We start from the raw sequence: 14972 nt of genomic DNA on the forward strand, positions 1-14972 counted from the left end.
GGTCGGGGCTGTGCGCGTACGCCTGTGCTATGCTCGTGTGGGCGGTGGGCCGGCATCATGATTGTTGCAGGAAATGGCCAGCCTGTGACCAATCAACATTGATGCCGCGTCCCCCCCCTCGCACGGGGTGCTATGGCTGTGGGCGAGGCAGGGAAAGTGTGAGTTTCTCAGAGAATGTTTGAAGCAGGGTGATGCTTAAGGAAGATGTGACAGCATTAGCATGAAGGATAAAAGGCACTGATGAGAAAAAAAAAAAAAAAAAAAAGGTATAACCAAAACGTCAAAATAGAGGATGACGTTTGCGCAGCGTTGTTTGTTGGTATTGTTTGTGATCTGTGTCTCTGCTGTTTTTGTGTTGTCTGTGTGCTGTCAGTGTTATGTGTTAAAAGGATGAAATTGGCTAATGTACGTAGGTGCACAAAATAATTTGCAGAATTTAATAATTCTTATTTGCACCGCAAAACAAAATCAATTTTGAAAAAATAGGAAGTAAAGAAAAGCAAGCAATTTGTTTATGGGCAGAAACTGGTCCACACTGCATTAATGCCTAGCCTTGATGAAACAAAATTTGAGAGATAGAAAGAACTTGCGTTCTGGAATTGGATAAAAAAAAAAAAAAATGTAATAACGACATTTCAAAGCTAAATTTAAAATTTGAGAATAAGAGAGCGATTGAGCTAGTTAAAGTTAAGAAACAACAACAATTAACTATTATATTAATTCACTGGCAGTTATTTTGTTGATTTTTTCCGATTGGTGGATTGGTTTGTCACTTTGAGAAAGAAAAACTTCCGATGCAAATGGGCAGCAATATTATCTGCCCGTACAAATGAACCGATACATATGGGCAGCAATATTGAGCCATGAAGTTGTCACGTGATGTTGACTTGACACATGGCTCAACAGGGGGGATGAAAGGGCAGTTCAGTCGGCACGTGGAGTAAGGACTCAGAACTGATGGAGGTTGTAACTGAGATTGCTTTCTCTATCGTTCTCCTCGCGAGTAAACCTGTTTTGGTTGTCTTCTCCTCTTCATTACAGCGAGTGATTTAATGTCTAATCGTATTTAGACCCAACAACTACCAATCGGAATGTAACGGAGTCAGCTAATTTACTACGTGGCTCGTTGGCCTAGCGCAGGGGTCACCAACCTTTCTTAAACCGAGAGCTACTTCCTGGGTACTGATTATGGCAAAGGGCTACCAGTTTGAAGCACACTTCTGAAATAGCCAATTTGTTCAATTTGGCTTTCACTATGTGTTATTATTGTCATTTCCAGTTCACATGTAAGTGTGATTTTAACAAGAATACACAACAGGACCTCCTGCAGCACAATCAACATACTCACCTCCCCCCACAACCGCTCTGTCCACACCTCCATCACCGTTGTCACCTACTCTCTTGCAGAGGCCGCGCCCGCACTCCAGATCCGCGAGAAAGAAGTGTGCCAGATGTTCCGGAGACAAAAGATCAGGAAGGCACCGGGCCCAGACGGCGTGTCACATTCCTGCTTGAAAGTCTGTGCTGAACAGCTAGCACCCACCTTTGCACGGATCTTCAACCGTTCCCTGGAGCTGTGTGAGGTGTTCTCGTGCTTAAAGAGCTCCACCATCCTTCCGGTGGCCAAGAAGCCCGCCATCACAGGTTTGAATGACTACAGACCTGTCGCTCTGACATCTGTGGTCATGAAATCTTTGGAAAGGTTAGTGTTGAACCACCTGAAGGATGTCACGGGCCCCCTGCTTGACCCCCTCCAGTTTGCCTACCGGGCAAACAGGTCGGTGGATGATGCGGTCAACATGAGACTGCACGACATCCTGCACCACCTGGACACCCCAGGAACGTACGCCAGCATCCTGTTTGTGGACTTCAGCTCGGCGTTCAACACCATCGCTCCTGACATCCTCCAACAGAAGCTCATCCAGCTTGCGGTGCCTGCCTCCACCTGTCAGTGGATCACCAGCTTCCTGACCAACAGTCGGTGGCAGGCCAAAGCTCGCTTGAGGCTTTCGTTAGTGAAATGATTGATCTGGTTGTAGGGAGGATGTGATATTTTAATATGACCTAATTTTTGATTGTTGGGAGCTGTTTTTTGGTCATCGTTTTATGAAAATCAACGTTTGATTGCGAAACGCAACAGGCACTGCTGCAAAGGGGTCTTTGCTGCAGAACCAATCAAAACTCGTAACAACGTCTCGTGACTTGATGTCTCCCAATGGCATTCCTCCAACTCAGGAACTAGGAAGTAAATATTGCCTCGGATCTATTGACAACAATGGACTGCTCGTCGTGTCCTACCTGTTGTGATCACCTCCACGGTTGTGCCTTTGGCTCCTCGATACCCTCTTGCTCATCAACGCCACGTTCTTCTGATCCTCAGGTCTGCAGTAAGATCTCCGCCATAGCCACGTCGTATCCTCTGACCAAGCCTTGTGTATTTTGTTCGCAGATTCCCTCCACGGCTCACCGCCAAGATCCACCCCGTCTGGCTGAACTCCACACGCTCCGCCGTTGCTGCTCCTTGCTCCGAGCGCAGATCCTCCCGCTCTGCCTCCACCGCATCTCCTCCAATAAACACTCATCACTCATTCTGAACTTCTGAGTTGGTTTCCTGCATGTGGGTCAAATCATTCGCCAAAACGATGACAACCGCAACTATTGCACTCTCTGGGACATCTAAATTAGCCCACTGCAATGTACAATTGATAAATTTAACCCAACTTGTCTCTGAAAATGGAATTATGTATTTTAGTGGGCTCTTTACATGAATGGCACACATGCATGCAGCACCCCATCTCAAATCTTTCCCACTGTAAATAAACAAATAAATAAATAAATACATACGCCACCTAGTAACGTTCAAGCACTAACGTTAATATAACGTTAACGTTAGCCATCTAGGTTAATTGCAAGCAAGCTGGGTAACGTCAGTATGGCTGAATACAGTTTACGAAATACAAGAGAAAATATGCCAGGGTTCAACTATCAAAGTCAAAGTCAGCTTTATTGTCAATTTCTCCACATGCCAAAGACACACAAAGAAACCGAAATTTCGTTCCCCCCTATCCCACGGTGACAAGACATGGCTCACAACAGACAAACAAGTAAATAAGTACAACAAAAGCGTGCTGAATAAATAATGAATAAATAACACAACAATAAATAAATAAGAGGAGCAGAAAAAAAAGAAGCAAGTGCGCGTACAGCAGACATTCCCGAAAATAGCGCAACAGTGCCGCACGCTACGCAGAAGGGGGTAGCGAGTTCAGGGCCCTAACAGCCTGGAGAAAGAAGCTGTTGGCGAGTCTGGTGGTGCGGGAGCGCAGGCTCCTGTACCTCTTCCCAGAGGGCAGAAGGTCAAACAAAGAGTGAGCCGGGTGACTCACATCTCTGGCAATCGAGGTTGCCTTGCGGGCGAGATGGGAGGTGTAAACGTCCTTCAGGGAGGGGAGCGAAGCACCAATAATCTTACTAGCCGTATTCACTATGCGCTGCAGGGCCTTCAAGTTCTGTTCAGTGCAGTTACCACAATGGTGCCACGGTAGAATGTAGACAGGACTGCCTGAGGAGCACATGCACGCCTGAATTTCCGCAGGAAGTACAGGCGGCGCTGAGCTTTCTTTGCCAGTGACGAGGTGTTTGCGGACCAGGAGAGGTCCTCACTGATGTGCACCCCCAGGAACTTGGTGCAGTATCTCAGTAAAAGTTAATAAAAACACTCAACAAGTTGGATCATAGTCTTTAAAGTTTTATTAGAATTGTATTTACTGTCTTCCGATGCAATGCAGATAGTATGCAGTTCCATCTTGTTTACATTTGGGGAGGGGGGGTCCTTAATCCCCGTATGCGAATTGTCATTGGTTCATCAGCTAGAGGTGTCCAATGATATGCATGAGAAAAATTTCATTAAAATGTAAGATTGTGAAAAAGGATGACCAAAAATTAGCTCCCAAGAAATTGTTTTTTACTTAATATGATAACTAGATATCACACACAAAGACTCGTGTACTCCCTCGATGCAGATCAATCAAGTTCACTTTAATCGCCTTCGGATTCGGATTAAGGATAACTGATTATTTCGCCTTGTCGTGTCTTTCATGTTGTTAGGGTTGATAGATTAGTTTGATCCTATGCTTATGTTGGAATGTAACCTGTAATAATTAACCTAGCTTGTCCTGTCTTAACAAAAGTAGTAGAACAAAGTGCTAAGATCTTTTGAAGTGATTGATCAGCTGCAGAGGAAGCAATCAAAGTTGTTTTGTTTACACAACATCGTAAAAGAACCCCTGCTATGCTTTCACCAGCAGGCCAGGGGCTTCAACCCCATCCTGTCCACTCTCACCCCCACACTTACCCCCACCCTGTTTCTCTCAATAAAAAATGCTCTTGCAAGAGGCCTGAGTCAGACCTCATTCGATCATCGCTGTACGCGCAGCGACGAATGACTCTCCATTTGCAAATGCTTAATAAGGGCATACTGTCTGCCGTGTGGTTCTTGCAAAAATAAGTTAGAGTGAGCACCACGCTAACACATATCTTTGTAGTCTGTGATCAGTGTTAAGATAGAGTAGGTCACGTGACTAGAATCAGGAAGTAAGGGCATGTTTCAGCACAGTGTTGAAAGAGAACGCTGCTTAGTCTATTCTCTCCTGCAGTTCGGCAAAACAACTACCTACATTTTGTGTTGTACAAGGCATTGTTGGTATGTATCTTTAAGTTATTATGGATCAAAATAGATCTTTTAAGTTCTGAAATAATAGTTTTCTGTGATGTTAGACGTTAGGAGAGAAGCATGATTGAGATTCCATATCTATTTAATTCATTTAGTTCGTATGACTGATTATACAATGTGGTTTGTATTCTCCCAGTTTCAGCCTTTCCCTTGTTATTAAACCTGGAGTCAACCTTCAAACTGGCCTTCAGAGTCTTGATTAGTGAAAGTGGTTGAGCTTACTGTCTTCGGATATTCAACATATTTGGAGGGCAGGATAGTGAAACAACGCCTTCATCACACAAGGTAACAAAGTTAAACGCCAAACTCAGACTATGGATGGACAAAAGAAACAGTCACTGAAGTCTAAATCTTACAAATCATGTTCTACAAAAACGTCCTCTGGCAATGCTGCTGCCATTTCCCGCGCCGAAGCCGAGGCAGCGAAAGTACTCCTTTCCTTCACAGATAAAGAAATGATTCTGAAAATGGATAAGGCACAATTAGAGCAGAGATGGGACCAAGTCACACATGTGCAAGTCTCAAGTCTCAAGTCTTAACCTTCAAGTCTCAAGTAAGTCCTAAGTCTTTTTTTTTTCCTTAGGCAAGTCAAGTCAAGTCAAGTCAAGTCAAGTCAAGTTCTTAAATAGGTCAAGTAAAGTCCAAGTCAAGTCCTTAAATAGGTCAAGTCCAAGTGAAGTTAACTGTAGTTTTTATTTATTAACTTGCTCCATATTAAGTCATATTTACTTAATTCAGTTTCATCATCATATTCATTGCATTAAAGCTACATATACACACACCTATTTAGATACATGAAAAGCACTTACTTGGCAGAATGGCTCTTCAGATGACAGACAAAGTTTGAAGTTGTCGTCTGGCTGTCCAAAATGTTTTTGTTGCATATCTCGCACTAACCAGCTATACACAGAGCCTCCAGCGCCGCCACATGTACTCTCCTAGGATTAGCCTGTTCAGCTACGTATAACACGCGTGGCTTATAAACTTGTGTGTAACACTTTTGCAAAAATAAAAAAATGGGTGACGTTATTTGACTATGCCATGATGTTTTATCCATTGCGCCACTCGCCCTACAAGTTAAGGCTATCGACCGCAAACGTGTGGAAAATCGTCATTGTCCAAAAGATGGCTGTTCAGCAATAGGGAGCTGGGACAAATTCCACCCAGTAATTTGAGTATGCCATGACCCGGATTCGAACCGGGGTTGCTGCGGCCACAACGCAGAGTACTAACCACTATACGATCATGGCCAATATATGCACCTTATTTAACGCTCCTGCATACAGGCCATGATCGTGTAGTGGTTAATGGTTGTAATCGATTCGAATCCGGGTCATGGAATAATCAAATTACCTTGATGAATTTGTCTGCTGGTCACTGTTGCTAAACAGCCTTCCTTTGGACAATGACAGTTTCCACACAAGTTTACAGTCGATACAGTCTTGTAGGGTGAGTGGCGGAATGGATGAAACATGACGGCAAGTGATGAGAATAAAAACACTATATTTAAGAGACCCAAGGTAAATTCACTCAACCTTCGTTTCAATTGACAGCCCATGTGACACTCAACTCAGATGAAATGGGGCTAGTTGATCAACAGCAATATTTTAACGAAGGGTTCATCAGTTGAACCCCGGACCTCTCACACCCAAAGCAAGATTCATACCCCTGGAGTCACGGGGTATGAATCTTGTCTAGGGCCTAGACAAACAAGCCTCAAAGAAAGCTTGCAGACCATGTTGCGTTCTGTGTAACATTGGCCTGTCAACCACTCTACACAACGATAGACAACAGTGTTTCAAAGAAGAGATCGTCCGGGAGTTTAACCCGGGTAATCAATGAACCCGAGGCGAGAATCATTCCCCTGCACCAATGAGCCCCATAGTAGACGAGCTGACCCCGTTATATTCCGATTGGTAGCCCATGTGACATGGACCTGAAGACTGAATGTCAGTGATTTATGGAATAAATGGAATCTGGTTGGCCTAAGGCTCACAATTCCCCAACTTCAAGCCCTAACGCTAAGGCTAAAACCTTAACAAATACCAAACCCTAATAATTTAACCTTAACCTGCTAACCCGCCTACCGTAACCCCCTCACCTTTAATCTCTAATGCTCCCCCTAAAGGTAGTGCTTTCTAAACTTGAACGCAGGCATATGTGAACTGGAACAGCAGTTTGCCCCATTTCAGAACTGTTTTAGAAAACCTTTACAGACGGTTAAAATCCACATAATAGTTACGCGCGCATGTGTTCCGTGAGCGTTCTAGCACATACCACCCCGCCCCCCACCCCACCTTTCCTTTCTGCCGCCAAGTAGCAAGTTGCCCCTCTACACAGCACAGTACTCGTTAGTATAGTGGACAGTATCTCCGCCTGTCACGTGGAAGACCGGGGTTCGGTTCCCTGACAGGGTGTTTATTTCTTTGTGCAAAATAGAATTTAAGCAGGTTTTCGACCCATGTGCGTTAACCTGTGTTTGCAGCAGAGCTATATATAGCTGCATTGGTTGATATCATTACATCATAAGATGGCACCGCGGATGGCAACCTCGGTGATTCGCTCTCTCCTACTTTGTGTTATTTTCTATCTTTTTAACCTCACTTTGAATCATACTTCCGGTTTGCCACGTAGAGCGCCGCAGCGTCACGAGAGAGACGATCTACAGTCCAACATTTCTATATGCTTTTCTAGTTCTTCAACGCTTTTTACGTTTTTTATTCCACTTTTGGGAGTTTACTATTGTTGAACGTCGCGGACCGTCAATCCCTGCCATTTCAACCACGTCACTGTTTGGCTCTTAGCGGAGGCTTTGTGGCTGTTTGTCTACCGTTGATCATCGGACACGCAAGTATGGCTGCGGATCAAGAGGTTTGTACGGCTTTGTGCACCAATTGCACCCTTTTCTTAGAGAGGTTGTCCCTGCTATAGGGACGTGTCCGCCAGCTAGAGCAGAATAGTGCGATAACACTAGATGTGGCGGACACAGTCGCACCTGGACTACTGTAACGCATTATCAAAGTCAAAGTCAGTTTTATTGTCAATTTCTTCTCATGTCAAGTCATACAAAGAGATCGAAATTGCGTTTCCTACTATCCCACTGTGGAGACAAGACAGATTACACCCAATTGGCCCACAGACAAACAAAACATTCAAGTAAACGATACACAAAGTAAAAATAAGAAGGCACATACCCTATTTTTCGGACTAAAAGTTGCTCCGGAATATACGTTGCATCAGACATAAAATGCACAATAAAATGAAAAAAAAAAACATATATAAGTCGCTCCGGAGTATTCGTCGTATTTTGGGGGAATTTTATTCGACAAAACCCAACACCAAGAACAGACATGAACGAGCAACAACAGGCTTAACGATACGGTATGCTAACGTGACATAAACACAAACGAGAAGCTGAGAACGGGCCTGATGTAACAATAACAGTTATTCAAATAACTATAACATAAATAACACCTTTATCAAACCATCTGTGTCACTCCAAATCATTAAAGCCATCGATCGAGTTGGTCCTCCTTTATGTATAGAAGTCCGACGTCAGTGGCGCGTTACAGTTAATTTTTTTCTACAGGACCATATAACAATATATAAACTATGAATGAAATGACAATAATATAAACAACAATTTTATCGAACCATCCATGTCACTCCAAATCAATGAATCTACCAGAATCTTCGTCTTCCGTGTCACTTGAGAAAAAAAAAAACAAAAAAAAAATTGACGCCGAAAAGATTTCGTGTGCCACGGACGTCAGACTAGATATATCAAATAAATGTAATATAAACATCAATTTTAACAAACCATCCGTGTCACTCAAAATCATTAACGCGTTCAAATAACGATTTGTTCGAGAACCGGGATGTTGGAAAACAGATGTACCACTCCACAACAATTTAAAGCAAACCTTCGATGAGAATGGGATTTGAACCCATGCGTGCAGAGCACAATGGATTAGCAATCCATCGCCTTAACCTCTCGGCCACCTCATCTTGTGTTGCCAAGTTATGTTACGTACGTTGTGCCAAGATACTTTGGATGTGAAGCTTGTGAAAATCCGACGAGGATGTGATATGAAATGATGAGTGGAGAGCACAATGGAGTAGCAACCTATCGCCTAAATATCTCAGCCATCGCATCTCATGCATGAGTTGAATAGGCGACATGATATGGTATGTACGGTGTAGTATAAGCCGCAAGGTAAAATGATACGATACTTTAGATGTGTAATGAAGAAAGGGTAAGCCACAAAATAAGTGACACTCTAAACAAAGAAAAACGTTTTTTCAATGTTGTCTCACCCCAAATCTTCGGATCTGCACAGTTGGATAGTTCCACCAACATTTTAACATCAACATTCTTTCATGGTCTGCCTGGGTGTCTTGGCTGAAGATCCTAAAGAAAAGACCTTAAACTTATTGTATGCGATTGCATATTGGTCATGATCGTATAGCGTTGTGGCCGTAGCATCACCGGAACGAATCTGGGTCATGGCGTAAGTAAATTACCTTGCTGAATTTTTCCGTTGTTCACTGTTGCCTTCTGTTGAACACAGGCTTCCAGACACGTCCACCCATGTTTTAACATCAACTGTATTTCATAAAGTTCTTCCAAATTCATCTTGGTGAAACTCCCTCAAGTGTTCCCATCTTTTTTTAGGCCTGTCTTCCACGAGGCAGCGGTAGACACAAAATTATGACCCTGAAAGGACACGCCCAAACCGGCTATGATATCAATCTGAATTCATTAATCACTAAAATGCAGTCCTCAGGTCCATGTCATATTCACTACCAATCGGAATGTAACGGAGTCAGCTAATTTACTACGTGGCTCGTTGGCCTAGCGCAGGGGTCACCAACCTTTCTTAAACCGAGAGCTACTTCCTGGGTACTGATTATGGCAAAGGGCTACGAGTTTGAAGCACACTTCTGAAATAGTCAATTTGTTCAATTTGGCTTTCACTATGTGTTATTATTGTCATTTCCAGTTCACATGTAAGTGTGATTTTAACAAGAATATACAACAGGACCTCCTGCAGCACAATCAACATACTCACCTCCCCCCACAACCGCTCTGTCCACACCTCCATCACCGTTGTCACCTACTCTCTTGCAGAGGCCGCGCCCGCACTCCAGATCCGCGCGAAAGAAGTGTGCCAGATGTTCCGGAGACAAAAGATCAGGAAGGCACCGGGCCCAGACGGCGTGTCACATTCCTGCTTGAAAGTCTGTGCTGAACAGCTAGCACCCACCTTTGCACGGATCTTCAACCGTTCCCTGGAGCTGTGTGAGGTGTCCTCGTGCTTCAAGAGCTCCACCATCCTTCCGGTGGCCAAGAAGCCCGCCATCACAGATTTGAATGACTACAGACCTGTCGCTCTGACATCTGTGGTCATGAAATCTTTGGAAAGGTTAGTGTTGAACCACCTGAAGGATGTCACGGGCCCCTTGCTTGACCCCCTCCAGTTTGCCTACCGGGCAAACAGGTCGGTGGATGATGCGGTCAACATGAGACTGCACGACATCCTGCACCACCTGGACACCCCAGGAACGTACGCCAGCATCCTGTTTGTGGACTTCAGCTCGGCGTTCAACACCATCGCTCCTGACATCCTCCAACAGAAGCTCATCCAGCTTGCGGTGCCTGCCTCCACCTGTCAGTGGATCACCAGCTTCCTGACCAACAGTCGGTGGCAGGCCAAAGCTCGCTTGAGGCTTTCGTTAGTGAAATGATTGATCTGGTTGTAGGGAGGATGTGATATTTTAATATGACCTAATTTTTGATTGTTGGGAGCTGTTTTTTGGTCATCGTTTTATGAAAATCAACGTTTGATTGCGAAACGCAACAGGCACTGCTGCAAAGGGGTCTTTGCTGCAGAACCAATCAAAACTCGTAACAACGTCACGTGACTTGATGTCTCCCAATGGCATTCCTCCAACTCAGGAACTAGGAAGTAAGTATTGCCTCGGATCTATTGACAACAATGGACTGCTCGTCGTGTCCTACCTGTTGTGATCACCTCCACGGTTGTGCCTTTGGCTCCTCGATACCCTCTTGCTCATCGACGCCACGTTCTCCTGATCCTCAGGTCTGCAGTAAGATCTCCGCCATAGCCACGTCGTATCCTCTGACCAAGCCTTGTGTATTTTGTTCGCAGATTCCCTCCACGGCTCACTGCCAAGATCAGCCCCGTCTGGCTGAACTCCACACGCTCCGCCGTTGCTGCTCCTTGCTCCGAGCGCAGATCCTCCCGCTCTGCCTCCACCGCATCTCCTCCAATAAACACTCATCACTCATTCTGAACTTCTGAGTTGGTTTCCTGCATGTGGGTCAAATCATTCGCCAAAACGATGACAACCGCAACTATTGCACTCTCTGGGACATCTAAATTAGCCCACTGCAATGTACAATTGATAAATTTAACCCAACTTGTCTCTGAAAATGGAATTATGTATTTTAGTGGGCTCTTTACATGAATGGCACACATGCATGCAGCACCCCATCTCAAATCTTTCCCGCTGTAAATAAATAAATAAATAAATAAATACATAAATACATACGCCACCTAGTAACGTTCAAGCACTAACGTTAATATAACGTTAACGTTAGCCATCTAGGTTAATTGCAAGCAAGCTGGGTAACGTCAGTATGGCTGAATACAGTTTACGAAATACAAGAGAAAATATGCCAGGGTTCAACTATCAAAGTCAAAGTCAAAGTCAGCTTTATTGTCAATTTGTCCACATGCCAAAGACACACAACGAAACCGAAATTTCGTTCCCCCCTATCCCACGGTGACAAGACATGGCTCACAACAGACAAACAAGTAAACAAGTACAACAAAAGCGTGCTGAATAAATAATGAATAAATAACACAACAATAAATAAATAAATAAGAGGAGCAGAAAAAAAAGGAGCAAGTGCGCGTACAGCAGACATTCCCGAAAATAGCGCAACAGTGCCGCACGCACGCTACGCAGAAGGGGGTAGCGAGTTCAGGGCCCTAACAGCCTAGAGAAAGAAGCTGTTGGCGAGTCTGGTGGTGCGGGAGCGCAGGCTCCTGTACCTCTTCCCAGAGGGCAGAAGGTCAAACAAAGAGTGAGCCGGGTGACTCACATCTCTGGCAATCGAGGTTGCCTTGCGGGCGAGATGGGAGGTGTAAACGTCCTTCAGGGAGGGGAGCGAAGCACCAATAATCTTACTAGCCGTATTCACTATGCGCTGCAGGGCCTTCAAGTTCTGTTCAGTGCAGTTACCACCCCAGACAGCGATGCAATTGGTGAGGACGCTCTCAATGGTGCCACGGTAGAATGTAGACAGGACTGCCTGAGGAGCACATGCATGCCTGAATTTCCGCAGGAAGTACAGGCGGCGCTGAGCTTTCTTTGCCAGTGACGAGGTGTTTGCGGACCAGGAGAGGTCCTCACTGATGTGCACCCCCAGGAACTTGGTGCAGTATCTCAGTAAAAGTTAATAAAAACACTCCACAAGTTGGATCATAGTCTTGAAAGTTTTATTAGAATTGTATTTACTGTCTTCCGATGCAATGCAGAAAGCATGCAGTTCCATCTTGTTTACATTTGGGGAGGGGGGGGTCCTTAATGCCTGTATGCGAATTGTAATTGGTTCATCAGCTAGAGGTGTCCAACGATATGCATGAGAAAAATTTCATTAAAATGTAAGATTGTGAAAAAGGATGACCAAAAATTAGCTCCCAAGAAATTGTTTTTGACTTAATATGATAACTAGATATCACACACAAAGACTCGTGTACTCCCTCGATGCAGATCAATCAAGTTCACTTTAATCGCCTTCGGATTCGGATTAAGGATAACTGATTATTTCGCCTTGTCGTGTCTCTCATGTTGTTAGGGTTGATAGATTAGTTTGATCCTATGCTTATGTTGGAATGTAACTTGTAATAATTAACCTAGCTTGTCCTGTCTTAACAAAAGTAGTAGAACAAAGTGCTAAGATCTTTTGAAGTGATTGATCAGCTGCAGAGGAAGCAATCAAAGTTGTTTTGTTTACACAACATCGTAAAAGAACCCCTGCTATGCTTTCACCAGCAGGCCAGGGGCTTCAACCCCATCCTGTCCACTCTCTCCCCCACACTTACCCCCACCCTGTTTCTCTCAATAAAAAATGCTCTTGCAAGAGGCCTGAGTCAGACCTCATTCGATCATCGCTGTACGCGCAGCGACGAATGACTCTCCATTTGCAAATGCTTAATAAGGGCATACTGTCTGCCGTGTGGTTCTTGCAAAAATAAGTTAGAGTGAGCACCACGCTAACACATGTCTTTGTAGTCTGTGATCAGTGTTAAGATAGAGTAGGTCACGTGACTAGAATCAGGAAGTAAGGGGATGTTTCAGCACAGTCTTGAAAGAGAACGCTGCTTATTCTCTTCTCTCCTGCAGTTCGGCAAAACAACTACCTACATTTTGTGTTTTAAAAGGCATTGTTGGTATGTATCTTTAAGTTATTATGGATCAAAATAGATCTTTTAACTTCTGAAATAATAGTTTTCAGTGATGTTAGACGTTAGGAGAGAAGCATGATTGAGATTCCATATCTATTTAATTCATTTAGTTCGTATGACTGATTATACAATGTGGTTTGTATTCTCCCAGTTTCAGCCTTTCCCTTGCTATTAAACCTGGAGTCAACCTTCAAACTGGCCTTCAGAGTCTTGATTAGTGAAAGTGGTTGAGCTTACTGTCTTCGGATATTCAACATATTTGGAGGGCAGGATAGTGAAACAACGCCTTCATCACACAAGGTAACAAAGTTAAACGCCAAACTCAGACTATGGATGGACAAAAGAAACAGTCACTGAAGTCTAAATCTTACAAATCATGTTCTACAAAAACGTCCTCTGGCAATGCTGCTGCCATTTCCCGCGCCGAAGCCGAGGCAGCGAAAGTACTCCTTTCCTTCACAGATAAAGAAATGATTCTGAAAATGGATAAGGCACAATTAGAGCAGAGATGGGACCAAGTCACACATGTGCAAGTCTCAAGTAAGTCTCAAGTCTTAACCTTCAAGTCTCAAGTAAGTCCTAAGTCTTTTTTTTTTCCTTAGGCAAGTCAAGTCAAGTCAAGTCAAGTCCTTAAATAGGTCAAGTAAAGTCCAAGTCAAGTCTACTATGACTATGCCATGATGTTTTATCCATTGCGCCACTCGCCCTACAAGTTAAGGCTATCGACCGCAAACGTGTGGAAAATCGTCATTGTCCAAAAGATGGCTGTTCAGCAATAGGGAGCAGGGACAAATTCCACCCAGTAATTTGAGTATGCCATGACCCGAATTCGAACCGGGGTTGCTGCGGCCACAACGCAGAGTACTAACCACTATACGATCATGGCCAATATGTGCACCGTATTTAACGCTCCTGCATACAGGCCATGATCGTGTAGTGGTTAATGGTTGTAATCGATTCGAATCCGGGTCATGGAATAATCAAATTACCTTGATGAATTTGTCTGCTGGTCACTGTTACTAAACAGCCTTCCTTTGGACAATGACAGTTTTCCACACAAGTTTACAGTCGATACAGTCTTGTAGGGTGAGTGGCGGAATGGATGAAACATGACGGCAAGTGATGAGAATAAAAACAACATATTTAAGAGACCCAAGGTAAATTCACTCAACCTTCGTTTCAATTGACAGCCCATGTGACACTCAACTCAGATGAAATGGGGCTAGTTGATCAACAGCAATATTTTAACGAAGGGTTCATCTGGGAGTTGAACCCCGGACCTCTCACACCCAAAGCAAGATTCATACACACATGAATATGCATCAACGTGAATTCTATAACATAGCTCTACAGCTCCTTAGTGAGCAAACTGAATGTCGCGTCGGCAGGACGAACATTATTCACCGCGAGATTCACTTGTGAAAATAGGGACAGTCAGAAATGTGATAAACTGTATCATGAAACGGAAACAAATACACCACACACTAAAATTATGCAGATGTGAAAAAACTTAAAGACAAAGATTTAACCCAGCGCTGTGCTGAAACGGACTGAGACTAGTTCATCGCTGTTTTAGCTGGTCCGTCACTGAAAAAAGGTCCGACTAGAAACTCCGTCAAAACGCCGGAGGGCAGAACTTAAGTTAATAGTCGTTTGATATTTTGTAATGTTATTAATTTATCATATTCCTTGACATTAAAAAAAATCGTGGGCGCTGTCCACGGCACTGTATAGAAAGAACA

General features: G+C 44.0%; 1 long non-coding RNA gene and 2 other non-coding genes across 3 annotated transcripts; all 3 read right to left on the reverse strand.

Moving 5' to 3' along the window:
• Positions 1 to 4867: 4867 nt before the first annotated feature.
• LOC148380526 (uncharacterized) lies at positions 4868 to 7969 on the reverse strand. The gene is made up of 3 exons (XR_015854766.1): positions 7927 to 7969; positions 5542 to 5689; positions 4868 to 5193 (listed from the first exon to the last, which is right to left on the reverse strand). It is a non-coding gene; the product is annotated as an uncharacterized LOC148380526 (long non-coding RNA).
• Positions 5911 to 5982, reverse strand: trnah-gug (transfer RNA histidin (anticodon GUG)). The gene has a single exon. It is a non-coding gene; the product is annotated as a tRNA-His (tRNA).
• Positions 7970 to 8658: 689 nt separating the features above from the next.
• trnas-gcu (transfer RNA serine (anticodon GCU)) lies at positions 8659 to 8740 on the reverse strand. Its single transcript has one exon. It is a non-coding gene; the product is annotated as a tRNA-Ser (tRNA).
• Between the last annotated feature and the right edge of the window lie 6232 nt (positions 8741 to 14972).

This window comes from Syngnathus floridae, chromosome 21 (assembly GCF_059516105.1).
Source record: "Syngnathus floridae isolate MCC-2025c chromosome 21, RoL_Sflo_1.0, whole genome shotgun sequence".
Taxonomy (NCBI): domain Eukaryota; kingdom Metazoa; phylum Chordata; class Actinopteri; order Syngnathiformes; family Syngnathidae; genus Syngnathus; species Syngnathus floridae.